This window comes from Petromyzon marinus, chromosome 37, assembly GCF_048934315.1.
Source record: "Petromyzon marinus isolate PM22_M1 ecotype Great Lakes invasive population chromosome 37, UKy_Petmar_22M1.pri1.0, whole genome shotgun sequence".
Taxonomy (NCBI): domain Eukaryota; kingdom Metazoa; phylum Chordata; class Hyperoartia; order Petromyzontiformes; family Petromyzontidae; genus Petromyzon; species Petromyzon marinus.
Genome location: NC_133703.1, coordinates 13,331,319 through 13,346,449, shown reverse-complemented (window position 1 = coordinate 13,346,449; position 15,131 = coordinate 13,331,319). Strand labels below are relative to the sequence as shown.

General features: G+C 51.9%; 1 non-coding gene across 1 annotated transcript; it reads left to right on the top strand.

Annotated features, from left to right (window-relative positions):
• Positions 1-1,161: 1,161 nt before the first annotated feature.
• Positions 1,162-1,233, top strand: TRNAT-CGU (transfer RNA threonine (anticodon CGU)). The gene has a single exon. It is a non-coding gene; the product is annotated as a tRNA-Thr (tRNA).
• Positions 1,234-15,131: the final 13,898 nt, after the last annotated feature.

The window sequence follows — 15,131 nt, the reverse complement described above, 5'->3', positions numbered from 1 at the left end:
ACGCACACACCACGACCTCCTGTACACCAGGCGAGGTAGTTAGCATCTCCTAGCCACCGTGATGATAATGATGAGAGAGAGACGCACACACCACGACCTCCTGTACACCAGGCGAGGTAGTTAACATCTCCTAGCCACCGCGGCTTCAACAGAGCCAATGTTCGAAGTTAGAACAGAGACAACGAGCCATGATCTATCCACTGCTAGAGTCACAACCACGATTCCAGTATCGCAGGTCGGTATCTCCCTCACCACACACACGTGGGGTGGGTTGGGGGGGAGGGCTGTGTCGCTGAACACAAACTATTCAAATGTTTAACGCGTAAGCCTTGAACGCCCATTCTTTTGTCAACTCTGGGCGTTTGCGGTGATTTGGTAACGTCCACGTTTGAGTTGAACAGGGCCCCGTATTTTAGAAGATGGAGTGCTGTCTTGCCAATAATAACCTGGTACACAACAGCATGTGTTTGTTTACGAGCCTGGCTCTGCTGATGAGACCCAGAAGGTGCGAATCGGATCCAGCTTTGCCTGACAGCACAGTTTGACTTCTAAGTTGACATTTGCTGATTGACTAAATTTTTATTTGTACTGCGCGTTGAACTTCTTTCGCACCGTACGTAGCCAACCATGCTAATCGGAGTTCAGAATCAGAATATGTATACTGGAGGAATCCGATGAGCTATAAAGGTCTTTTCACAGATATCCAGTAGTTCAGAGTTGCGGGGGAATGACAACACACTAAAGACAAAAATCAGTTCTAAAGACTTGAGTTTTCAAAAGTATTCGTGGCGATACGTAACGTGGAGTTTATGTCACTCATCGATATCTTCACGAGTTCACGAGCCGTGATCAATCCACTGTTGGATGAAGGCAAGCGGCCGCCTGCGCTTCGTGTGGACGCAGCCGCTGCCTCATCGCCTTGCAACGTCGCGAGTTCGATTCCGACTGTCGCGTAACAGACTAATTTTTATTTTTTTTATAATTAAATCTACCAACATTAAAACGTAGCACGTTCCCGTACATGACCCGCAGTCGAATCCCGTCAAATCGGCGCCGTGTGTGTGCCGTGCACACGAAATACGTTCAATTGTTTAACCGCGGACACTGGGGGAGGCTGTTGTATTTTTACATAGGGGCCGTGGAGGCGCCAGTGGACGTGGAGGCGCGGTGGCCAAGTGGTAAGGCGTCGGTCTCGTAAACCGAAGATCGCGGGTTCGAACCCCGTCCGTGCCTGTGATGCTGATTTTTTACTCCACAACAAATGGCGTCATCGTGCCAACAACGCCGCGAAAACGTGGGAATCGGCTCATAAAAAAAAAAATCCGAGCCGTGAACATTGACTTTGCCGCTGAAAATCGCCCGGACAGCGGTGTGCACAGCGGTGCTCGGGGGAGCCCGCGGTGCCCTCTGCGCGACACTGCCCCGCTGCCGCTGGGCGGCGTCCTTCGCACGGCCCCGACACACGCGGGCTCGTTGCACTCTCAAGCAATTGGCTCAATCCACTGCTGGACGAAGGCCTCCCACCCTCCCACACGCTCTGTCAATCTTGGGGGCTACTTGGCCCCTAGCCCCCATTCTTCACCGCATCGCGCGCTTTCTGATGCGGCGCTTCTGCGGCCGTCTGGAACGCTCTGCCGCACAATATCAAGAAGCCACTGGGAGCTATGCACTTCTAAATCAGCTGGAGTGACAAACTCGACTCGTGAGAACTGCGTTTTGCGTTTAGTTTATTGTCCCCCCCACCGCCGCACCTCCGTACGGTGCGAAAGAAGTTCAACATAAATTGTGATTTAAAGCTTTCGTGACTGCAGTAATTTATATTCTTAGCTCTTTCGGTAAAGTCACGTTGAAGGGAAACAATAAAATAAGAAAATATATATAAAACAATACAAATTCTCACGACGTTTGTGTTATGGTCGAAACGTCGTGAGAATTTTTATTGTTTAATATAAATTTTATTATTTTATTGTTTCCCTTCAACGTGACTTTACCGAAAGCGCTAAGAATATAGTCCAACATAGTTAACGGAGGACGGGGTTAGCTGACATAACCAGTTCGCGTATGATATCACTCGCGCACTGATGTTAGCCGTGGCAGGGAATCGAACTTAAGCATCAGGTGGCAACCAATAGTGCAAAATGAGAGATGTAGGTTTGGGGTGATAGAGGTTGGTAGAACAGGCACTGCTGCTGCTGGGCAAAGACGAGCTGGAGTTTTATTGACAGATGCAAGAGTGACGGATGCCAATTCAAGGACAATTGCACAGGAATATCTGTGCAAGGAGAAAGACAATGACTTGAGATTCGCGGACGACTGTAGTTCTGATGGGATTAAAGCTGCGTGGTACTGCAGGAAAGTATCCATACGATGAATCAGTCAGTAAAGGATGCAGGGCTGAGGATTAAAGTGGACAAGACAAAGACGGCGGTGTTCGGAAGGACATTGAGAAGGAAGTAATAATTAAAGAAAGCAGCAAGATTGTGAATGTATAGTGAGTCCAAATGAGTCGCAGACGTTGTCTTGGGAGCAACACATTTATCAACAGCAACACAACATAATGTAACCTACACACGGGTGTTGAACGCCCATCGAAGCACTCTACGACAGAACTAGACACGGTCCCGCTTATACCGGTCCGGACCACAAGCTGGGTCCCGGTCCGCGTGGCTAGAGGCTTCTTCAACCCGACGTGGATCTTCTCTCACCAACCGACAAGAACGATATAATGGGGCCCCTCACGGGCCCCCATTATATCGGCCCGGGGTGGGGCTGGCTCCGCCTCTCACCCCGCCCACCTTCTCGATCTCTCCCGAGAGCTCTTCTATACCACGTGACCACCCCGCGGCCCCCTTCCACCGTTGGCCCCCCTCCAATATCATCCGGTCACGTGTCGGCAAGTCAACCAGCGTATCATGCCCCAACGTAACCCTGGCTGGCTGACACCCTCTCTCGCTCCCTCACAGGGAGCCCGCACCGCACACTGTACGTGGTGTCCCCGCGCTAACCAGCGCTCACCCAAGCCCCGCTAGGGCTGGTACTACGCCCAGTAACTGGGCTGCACATAATTACAACATATTATCCGCCGTGGCCTCGCAGGCCCGGCACCATACAGTGACTTTCCCAGTCACTACATCACCCCCCCCCCCCCCCCCCCGTAGCATTCAGCCGTCCTGACTGCCAACTCCCTCGTAAGTAAGCAACCGACGAATATATGAAATAACAACAAGCAAAGTGTGCTCCAACAATAACATAACAGCGTGATAAATACCCAAACCCAACTGTACAAATTTACACCAGTGCGTCGTACAAGATCCCCGTAGTCAACATCTCCCTCCCACAACGTGTAACAATGCCCGTGAGCTCGATGGCGAGCAGGATCAGCCAAATACTCGCCATGACCATGGGAGTGTGCAAAGTGAGAAGATCGTGTGAATCGAGTCCACGATGCCGGGCCTCCAGGTGGGTTGGGCTCAGCCGCCCTGGAAGCCCCGGGGGGAATAAGAAATCGACCTGACGAAGCCGGCTCCTCACGAAGAGCAGTCGGCCGGGTCGTCGGGTCCTCCACGTCCGGAGCACGCGAGGCCGACGCGAGCGGCCGCGGGCGAGGCATCAATTGCGCAGCGCCTGGGGGCGGAACAGAGACACTCTCCTGAGGACTAGCATCGGCAGACGCACGCCTCAGCTTGTCGGGCACACCCGACACTCGGCCCCTGCAATATGGAGATGAAACAAACTCACACGGAGCGATAAACGGCTGTAGACGAGAGGGGTACACAACCCAACTCCGCTTACCAAACCGAATCTGGACACATTGCGGACGCACGACCCGAACTACATCAACCGGCCCTCTCCAGGGTTGCAGCAATTTGGGAGATGTGCCCACCGGCACCTGCGGACAATGTAACCAGGCCCTGTCCCCTGGCAACCAATCGCACAGGGAAACACGGGCTCCTTGGAGCCACTCGTTGGCCAACTGTCTGGCCCAGGAGTTAACACCGGCAGCTTCCCGCGCTTCGGAAAGTTTTGCAAGAGTGAAGCGAACCGAATAAAAAATTTTGGACACTTTCACGGCGGGCACGGCTTGTAACTACACGTCGATGGGAGGACCATATTCCCTCCCATACATCAAAAAGAAGGGAGAGTAGCCAGTGGACGTATGAGGGGTCATCCTATAGGCGGCGAGAACCGCAGGAATATGCAAGTCCCAATCGACCTGTGACTCGCTGAGCAGGTGATTCAACATGGAGGTCAAAGTCCGGTGTAGGCGTACGACCATGGCCGGCCAGTAAAAAATCCTATCTAAGCGCGGCCAGCGTCTTTTGCACCCCGAGATGTAACAACTGCTTATGCACGGCTCATACAACCTCGCCACGCAGGGCGGTAGGGACAACAATAGCATAACGGCGCAATCCACCGTCCCAGTACATGAGCAGCTCACCCCGCAGGACAAACGAGGTGACACCTTGTGGAGCCGCATTTTCGGCGGTCTCCCTGACACACCGGCGCAAATTAAGGAGAGATGCATCCTCTGCCTGCAGGCGTCCCCACACCTCGTAGTCCAACACTGACTACGGCATCACCGGTGGGCCGGGACGTCGCTCGACCCGCCCATTGTGTCCACGGCAGATGCAGAAGTTAGTCAACTCGGCCGGTCTACAACGACCAGAACTCGAAAAACAAGCACACTCCCTGCCTACGGATAATCACGATAGGGCGTCGGCGTTCGTATGGCAAGAACCTTTATGATACATAACTTGGAACGAAAAATTCTGCAGGATTTCAAGTCAGCGTGACAATTGACCTGAGGGCTGATCCACACGTAGCACGTATTGGAGTGCCGCATGATCGGAGCACTCCTCGAAATGTCTACCGTACAAGTAGGGCCGGTATTGTTGCACAAAAACCACAATGGCCAAAAGCTCCCGGCGCGTTACGCAGTACCGCTGCTCGGCAGGAGACAGCACCCTGCTACCATACGCGACCACGTGCTCCATGCCATTGACAACCTGGGATAACACTGCTCCGATGCTGGTATTACTGGTATCCGTGTCCAACACGAATGGCAATTAAAAGTCGTGATAACGCAGGGGAGGGGCGTTAACCTGCCCATCACGAATGGAGCGGAACGCAGCTTCTTCCTCCTCCTCCCAATTAAATTTTTGGCCCTTAGCTGTCAATGCATGGAGAGGTTTTGCAATAGATGCGAATCCCGCGACAAATTGGTGATAGTAAGAAGCAAAGCCGATAAAGCTGCGCACCTCGCTGGCCGCGGTGGAGGTCGGCCACGTCCGAATGCAAGAAGTTTTCTCCGGGTCTGTCACGATGCCTGATTCGCTAACTATATGGCCCAAGTATCGAACCGATTATTGGAGTAGATGACATTTCTAGGGCTTGAATTTCAGGTCGGCCGCACGCATTTTAACGAAAACAGCCTGCAGGCGATCCAAATGTTCATCAAACGTGCGACCGAAGGCAATAACGTAGTCCAAATATATTAGGCACGAATCCTATTGGAGGCCTGCTAAAACCAATTCCATTAGACGCGGAGTGGAGCCCCATCTGAAGCCAATTAAATGGGGCCGATATCAAATTAACTTTTTCTAAAAATGTCGGAAAATTCCCGCAGGAGTGCTCTCAGCTTCCCCATTTGTCCCACGAATAAATCGTTGCATTCAGCACAAAGTTCATCTATCTAGCCCTCATCCACATCCCGAGGTCCATGAGTGCGAACACCGACCCTGACATTCCCCACAACATCCTTCTCCGGACGCGCTGGAGACGCATGCGCAATCACGGAATCCTCCTGAATGACCGTTGTGTCCGACCTGGCATTAAGGACTTGTCTGAAAGATTTTGGTGCCGGGACACCAACGTCTGAGCCGCTACGAGCGACATCCCCCGACTAAGCTTATTTGAGGGACCCAACACAATACCGGCCCCCGCAGCGTGCACATCGAGCGGTTTACGCAATTAAAGGGGCACCAACATTTGTGCACCGGGCGGAATCTGCACCGTTCAGCACGCAAGCGCTTGCACCGTAGCGTTAGCAGAATACATGCGGGTCGGAGACGGGCGTTAACCTGCCATCCCGATGGCAATTCCAAACAGCCCTGGTCGACACAAATTTTCAGGGACATCTTGCCGAGGAAAGCAGTCCTGAGTAAGCACGGAACAGCTAGGGCCGTAGAAACCAAAACATGGCCCGACAATTTGACATTAGCAATGCGCAATTCAACAGTTATTCAACTGATTATCCCCAATGATCCGCCGTTGGCGGCGAAACACAGAGCATCCACCGGCTCCAAAACACGACACCGGGGGGGCAAAATGTTGTAAATGAGGTCGGAAATAATGGTTGAAGACGAGCTGTTGTCAACTATCATGCGAATCTCAATGAACCCAAGAACAGCCGACAATCCCGCGGCCGCCGCAACCACTTGATGTGCCAGCTCTGTCCACTGATCCGGTCGGAACGGCCGCGCGTCGCGAACATGCATCGATTCCCCCCGAAACCGCACGTGACCCCGACCCAAATTGGACCCCCCCAATGGGTGAAGTGAACCCCGGGGCCAAGTGTGGAGTGCGCCGCGACTCGCCTGAGTAAGCAGGGAGTCGTAGGAAGGTGGACGTCCCGGGGACCGCCATCGAGGAACCCGGCAGCCCGATTGGACGTGCCCCAGTAGGCCGCAGTTGTAGCAGACGACCCGTCCACTGCTGGACTGGGATGATGCAGACCTCGCCCGCCGCCAGTCGTCCCGCCGCCGATTGCTGTCACCCCGATGATTGCCGTTCCGCTGGTGCAGCGAGCATGCAGGGACAGGCTCTTCATCCGTGTGGGCCCCAGGCCCCGTGGAGGACGTAGCACACGCCACCAACACACTGCAGGGTCTGCTGCACCTGGATGCACCTGGCGATTTTAAGTGAAGACACCTCGTCATTCTTGGCGGGGAGTACAGTATGGAGGTCCTTCGCGACTCCCAACATCTTCTCAAGAACCAAGGCGTCAAGGCCGTCGTGGTCCATCTTAGGGAACACAGCCTTCGCCAGTGCCAAGAGCGGACTGCGGAAAGCGAGAGGCGACTCACCCTCCCCTTTACGTCTTATGGCGAACTTCTGGTGGGTGTTCAGCGGAGGCTCGAAAACAGCGGCCATCTGGTCAAATGCTTGCGTGAGGGTGGACCTCTCGGACGGCGGGATGGCGAGGAATGCTGCCAAGGCATCGTCGTCGAGAGCGAGAGGTAGCACTTTCAGCGCGTCCGTCTCCGTCCATCCCGCCAAGTCGGCATTGGTGAAAAATCGCCGCTTAAATGCCACCCAGTCGCCGCTGGCGACAACAAATTCTTTAATGAAGGGCAGTCGATGGCGGTAAATTGGCGGTCGCGAGCGTGGGCTGCGTCGATGGCATTCCCGCCTTCGGTGAAATGGCGGCCGAGTCACTCCGTCTGGCCAACTCTGCCGCTCCCTCCTTCGCCGTCGAGGACAGGGAACAAATCTCGGCGAGGATCGAGGATGCCGCCTGAAGGAGGTCAGCAAGACGACTGTGCGCATCCTTGACGAGTGCCTCCAACAATGGTGAGGCACCGCTCGCCCCGACTGCACTCTGCTCTGCTAGCAGCGCCTCTGCTCCTTCTTCGATGGCCTTGAGCGGAATCAGCTCCTCGTCATCTTCGTTGTCCGACGCCCGTACATGAACTCTGCGACGCGTAGACATGACTGTCTAAAGCTAGCTGTAACTTAGCAAGTTGGCCACTTCTGACACCAGTTGTAGTGAGTCCAACTGAGTCGCAGACGTCTTGGGAGCAACACTTTCATTAACAGCAACACAATATAATGTAACCTAAACTCGGGTGTTGAACGTCCATCGAACCACGCTACGGCAGAACTAGACACGGTCCCACTATCCTGGTCTGGACAACAAGCTGGGTCCCGGACCGCGTGGCTAGAGGCTTCTTTAACCCGACGTGGATCTTCTCTCACCAACCGACAAGAACCCCGGGCCCCTCACGGGGCCCCCATTATATCGGCCCGGGCTGGGGCTGGCTCCGCCTCTCACCCCGCCCACCTTCTCGATTTCTCTAGCTCTTTCTCGAAGGCTCCCAAGAGCTCTTCTATACCACGTGACCACTCCACGGCCCCCTTCCACCATTGGCTCCCCTCCAATATCATCCGGTCACGTGCCGGCAGGTCCACCAGCGTATCATGCCCCAACGTAACCTTGGCTGGCTGACACTCCCTCTCGCTCCCTCACAGGGAGCCCGCACCGCACACTGTACGTGGTGTCTCCGCGCTAACCAGCGCTCACCCAAGCCACGCTAGGGCTGGTACTACGCCCAGTAACCGGGCTGCACATAATGACAACATATTATCTGCCGTGGCCTCGCAGGCCTGGCACCACACAGTGACATTCCCAATCACTACAAATGTAATGGATTTTTTTATACTTGGGAAGTCTACTGACATGGGACAACGTCTCCATGGAAGACAGGAGTGCGAGGATCGCAAAGGCAAAAATGGTCATGTCAGGATTCAATAACATCTGGGAGGAGCAAGCAAATCAGCTACGAGACCAAACTCAACATCTTTAGAGCATGCGTGTTCAGTGCAGCTTTGTATGTCTGCGAGACTTGGACGTTGAAAAAGACTGACAGAGATCAGATGTTGGCACTCAAAATGTATTGCTACAGAAGGATACTGCATGTAAACTGGACCCAAAGAGGGACTAACGTAGAAGTGAGAAAATATTTGCACATCAAAGAAGACGACCTGATGATGCAGCCACTATTTTGACACACATGTAGGATGGACAACAACAGGACAATTAAAAGTGTTGTTTGGAAAAATGGAAGTAATCGGAAAGAGAAGAAGACCTCACAGAGAATGGCTTAACGACGATGACGTAAGAGATTGGTGCAGAGGAAATCAAATGACGAAATGTGCAGTGGACACCTCCGGGCTATCTGCCCATGGGCCGTGATGATGACAGAGAGTGAGTTGAAAATGAATTAAAATGAAGAGTCTGCACTGCGCCCAAGAGGCCCCTGTGTTTGCAGGAACATTGGTGCCAGCCCTGTCCAAGGTCTGTTTTACACACACACACGTATACAGCACTCACAGCTTATGTGAATTGCATTGTTAGTGTCACTGGGTAGATGGTCAGTCGTTGTGAACAGCAGTAGCTAAACATTCCTCGTTGTTGTGTTTTAGGGTAATGTGCTCAGTGGGTTCAGCCGTTCAAAGGTTTTGATGCTTGGATTACGTGAAATTATTAGTACAGTCAGATTTTTGTGTTTCGCGATACAAGACAGATTTGCTATGTTTACAGGGCTCAAACAGTACTGTACTGTAAAAATTCAGGCATACAACAGGGTTCTTCGGTTTTGTCCATAGTCGTTCAGCAGCACAGGAAGAGACTCTCATGGTACAATTTTCCCCACCAGCAGTGCCTCTAGGGGCCGGAATTATCGCAACAATTCGTGTCGGTCAGTCCCGGCACCATCAATATTCAGAATCAGAATATGTTTTAATACTGGAAGAATCCGATGAGCTATAAAGCTCTTGTTTTCACATATGTCCAGTAGGGATGGGCAGACTGTTACAACAACAAACAATACAAAAACACGATAGGAGTGCAAAGTATAGGAAAGGTAAACAAATAACTTTAACAAAGATATGTAGAAATACAACTAAGCTAGATTTGATCTTAGCAGAGTCCCAGCATGTAACCCCATTCTTGGCAGGAGGCCCTGTACCTATTTGGCACCATTTGCCCTCAGCCCCTCTCTCCCCAGTAAGCGTTCAACATTGGTACAAAAAAATATCTGAAATAATATTACAGCTATTTAAGATATTCAAACACCAAACAGACACCTATTTAATAGACATCGTCTGCATTAACCGCACATACCTGTGGTAAAACAGGCAAACACACATGCTTTGATCATTTAATGTACGCCATTGTCCTTGAAAGTGGTTTGTTTACATTAGAGACAGTCTCATTTATGGCTCTGTCTCATCGGTGCTAGCGAGCAAATGAACGCCAAAAGGCAAACAGCAAACGCCAAAGCATGTTGGGCCAACGTTGGTATGTGGTAGGTACCATTGGGCCAACGTTGGGCAAATATTGGTATATGTTTGGTTCCATTGGGCCAAGGTTGGGCCAATGTTGGTATGTGGTTGGTACCATCGACAAAAGCATAAGATGGCAAGTCTACAAGGAACGTTATTGCACACTTGATAACTGCCCAAGAAACCTCTGAATTCTCCCGTCCATTCTCAGTGGAGGAAGTAGATGCCGGTATTGCCCAGTTTAAATGCGGGAAAGCCTCAGGTCTTGACGCTATTTATCCAAAATTCATCAAGAACTTGGGACCAAGAGCAAGAAAATGGCTAGCCACATTCTTCACTGACATCCATTTCACAAGCATCGTTCCCAAGGAGTAGAAAGAGGCAAGGATAATAGCCATTCTGAAACCAGGCAAGGACGCATCGGACGCTCAAAACTACCACCCTATCTCCCTACTCAGCGTCTGCTACAAACTAATGGAGCGGTTTCTGCTCAAAAGGCTGATGCCCACGCTTGAGGAAATAGTTCCCCAGGAACAAGCAGAATTTAGAACTGGTCGAAATTCTTCCAACCAGGTGCTTGCCTTAACAAGTCACATAGAAGCCGGTTTTGAACGCCAGCTCAAAACAGCAACAACTTTCATCTACCTCTCTTCAGCTTACGATACCGTATGGCGGAAGGGACTCCTGCTGAAGCTTGCGAAAGCCGTGCCTTGCCGCCCGACAATTAGACTAATCACCGAAATGCTAAGCAACCGATGGTTCACCGTCCACCTTGGTGAAGCTGCCGGCAGCCCACGATGATTGAACAATGGACTTCCACAGGGATCAGTTCTGGCACCAGCGCTGTTCAATCGCTATACTAGCGACATTCCAGCGACAACTTGCTGTATGTTCACATATGCAGATGATATGGCATTTGCAACCCAAGCACAAAATATGGAGGACACTGAGGCAGTCCTCGAAAAAGATCTGAAGACTCTGGAAGAATACTTCAAGAATTGGTGTCTTAAGCCAAACCCATCGAAGAGCGTCGTCTCCGCCTTCCACCTGAACAACAGACAAGCTTAGAAAACGTTGAACGTTAACTTCTGCGGGGCGAAGCAAAGGCATGGTGAACACCCTCGGTATCTAGGCTTTACCCTGGATCGGACACTTAACCACCATCACCACTTCAAACAAGCTAAAGGTAAAACGAAAGCTCGAGTGAATATTATTCAGAAACTTGCAGGAACGAACTGGGGAAGCGATGCCAGCACGTTAAAGATATCGACGCAGGCCCTTGTTCACTCCACCTCGGAGTACTGTGCACCGGTGTGGGGTGCAAGCCCTCACGCGAACTTTGTCGATGCTGAAATTAACAACGCGCTTCATATCATCAGCGGTTTCCTAAAGTTTACTCCGCTCCTGTGCTGGCGAATATCGCTCCGGCCAACTTCCGACGCGATGATGCGACGACACGGGAGTACAACAAGATAATGAAAAACTTCACTCTGTCGCTCTATCAAGATCTAAAGGAACCCCCAGACTCAAAGATAAAATCCAGGAAACCATTCTGGATACGTGCTTCCGCTCTAGCAGCCGAAACTAAAGACACCGCCACTCGGTGATCTGTATCATGGGCGGCTATGGACGTGGCAAACAAATACATCATTCACGATCCGACGGTGGAAAAAACCGGTATTCTCTCTTCCACGACGACTATCGACCACACTGAACCACGCTCGAACACGACACGGCAGATGAGTGTACACGTTCCATAAATGGAAGATCAAAGAATCGCCGAACCGCAACTGTGGAGAAGTCCAAACCATCAAGCACATCACCGATGAATGCTCCATCCATGCACATCCTGGCGGTATCGCTGAAATCCACACATCAGTGGACTGGATGAGGAACCTTTGCATTAATTTATGGCGATCATTAAAAAAAACTGTTGCCTTTCACAATGCCATACGAAAGAAGAAGACCATCGGGCCTATGTTGGGCTAATCTTGGTATATGGTTTGAACCATTGGGCCAAGGTGGGGCAATGTTGGGCCAACATTGGTATGTGGTTGTTACTATTGGGCCAACGTTAGCCCAATGTTGGTATGTGGTTGGAACCATAAGGACCAACGTTGGGCCAATGTTGGGCCAATGTTGGTATGTGATTGGAACCATTGGGCCAACGTTGGGCCAATGTTGGGCCAATGTTGGTATGTGGTTGGAACCATTGGGCCAACGTTGGGCCAATGTTGGGCCAATGTTGGTATGTGGTTGGAACCATTGGGCCAATACTGGTCAAAGTTGACCCAACAATCCATCCCTCATCTCCTACAGTAGTTCAGCTAACCTTACATTTGGGTCTTCGAGTAGTTTGTATCTTGAAGCATGAATGGGGCTTCCGTGATGGTATTTTAGAGGCAAAGATGGAGTACAATTTAGAGAAGACAAAGGGTCTGAAGGGATATGGTGTGAGAGGGAAAAAATTGCTGAAACCTTACTGGATGGCCACCGGGGCTTGCCAGGTGTTGTAGGCATGGGTCCCGAGTTCAGCAGGAGATGGTCATTACAAGTTCCATTGTGAGATACATTGGTTCCGTTCATCATTCCACTCCCATTGTCTCGTTGTGCCCTTTCATTTGTAATGTTTGGCCACGTGTTCTGTCTTGTTCCATCTCACTTGCGGCATTGCCCTTACACTATGATGAAGCCTGTGTATCTCGGAAGACAATTCTTTTGTGCCTGACGAGGTCAGCTGTGGGGTTTGCAGTGCCTGGAATGACTTAGTAGGCCAATCCTTGAGTGGCAATCCTTGCCACATACATTGCAAGTGAATGCGATGACAGCTCCAGGGGTGTTTATTGGTTTTTATTTACGTAACTCCCCTTGGTCTGCCACGCGGTGTGTCTTTTCTCCTCTCCTGAGGCCTGTTTGCACAGCCGGCTGCCAGCTGAGTCGGTCGCCGGCAGTTTGCTCCCGGTCCCATGGGTTGATGTCACAGCTTTTCGTGTCCCATTTGCAGACACCTTTGAAGCGCAGCCACTGGGCGACCAGTGGCTCGTGTGCCTGATGCCAGCTTGCCGTACATCCTTGGGTGTTCTGCCATCCTGCATGCGGCGCATGTACCCAAGCCATCTCAGGCACATTTGAATGAGTACATGCTGAGAATGTTGGCCATGTTGAGGACTGATGTGTTGGGAATGCGATCTTGCCATCTGATACCGAAGATGCGCCTGAGACAGCGGAAGTGGAATGTGTTTCGTCGATATTCTTGTCGGGCGTATGTTGTCCACGACTCGGACCTATAGAGCAGGGTGCTAAGGACACAGGCCCGGTACACCTGTACTTTGGAGTTGAGCGTTAGGGATTTGTTCTCCCACACTCTTTTGGTCAACCTGAACATAGCTGTAGACGCCCTCTCAATGCGCTTGTCAATCTCTGTGACAAGGGATACGTTGCAGGTGATGGTGGAACCCAAGTAGGTGGAGGTCCTCGACGGCTTCCAGGGTGTAGCTGCCAATGTTTTTGGAAGGGGTGTTTCTGACACCCTGGCCCATGACATTGGTCCTTTTCAGGCTGATTGTCAGGCCAAAGTTGTTGCAGGCATTGGCAAGCTGGTCGATGAGTGTCTGCAGACCTTGTTCTGTGTGAGATGTCAGCGCAGCATCATCAGCGAATAGGAGTTCTCTGATGAGGACTTTGCGGACTTTGGTTTTGGATCTAAGGCAGCCAAGGTTGGAGAGTTTGCCATCAGATCTTGTACGGAGAAAGACTCCCCTCTTTTGCTTTAATTTGCATATAACGTTAATCAATTACGGTATAATCGTTTTTAATACGCTATTAAATGCATCTACTATACTGTATTTAGAGAACTTTATGGGCAGCGGTAGTGTAGTGGTTAGAGCTACGCTGCACTACGCTGCGCTACGAACCCAGCGACCCGAGTTCTATTCCCGCTCACGGCCAACTCACGGCCAACACCAGTGACGATTATCTGAATCGGTGCTGGGCCTCCCCCTAGGAAGACTCAGCCTCGAATGAGAACCTGGTGTGTAATCATCGCCACTGGGGAGGCAGAGGCTGTCGGGCGTAGCGATGGCTACCCACCCATTCGTGTGCCGTGTCGGCCTTCATAGGTACTCGCTAACAGCACCTGCCCCAACAGTCTGTTCAGGCTACACGGGGGAAATCTGTCTTTGTTGTCTAAACATAAGAGTCGATTATAATTTATCAATGACTGCAGCCTTTTGTCAATCTACTGCTGAATGAGGAACCCCCCATGTTGTACGGGTCGTGGGGGATTCATATGACCATACTTCACCTCGCTCGTCAGTTCTAGTTTTCGAAGGCAGGTAGCGTAGAAATACAGTCCAACAATGTTTCTGTACTGTTGCAATGCTCGTATAGCTCGGCTTTGTGTGCTTACCAAGGCTGAACATGGCACAGTGAGGGCCACAGGTAAGGATGTCAACAGTGCAGAAAGGAGCCCGTGATGGCGAGGTGCGGTGGCCCCTTGACCTTGGCAATAAGCAACGGTCACCATCGACATGGGGGGGGAGGTTAGTTACGGCCAGACTGTGCTCCGCCATGGGAACGTGGAATTGATTCTACAGCACTGGTCCGGAACGGCGGTTGTTTGAGAGCAAGCGCTGATTGGTGGATTGACTTTTACAGGTCCGTGCGACGGACACGTGGTTTTTACACTAACGTCGATTTCATGCGAGCGACGACGACGCTGATGATGCTGGGGTGATGCCCGTGACGATGTGGCCGTGTAACGAGGTGGCGGCGAGCGGGCTGGAGTGGTGGGGATCGTGAGCGGTGGGAAGCCGATGCACGTGGTGACGTAATGGCTGCTGCTGCGGCTGCGGCTGCTGCGTTTTTCCCGCGAAAAAAAAAAGTTTGCACGCGTCGGTGGGCGGGGCCAGACGGCGGCGCCGACCACTGAGACGACGCCGCGGGCCGTGACGTCACAGGGATTCTTGGAATCCCGCGCTGTGGCTCCGCCCCCCACCCCCCAGTGTCGGTGGTGTGGGGCGTGGGGGATAGGGTGGGGGGGGGCACGTGGTGGAGACGCGGCCCCG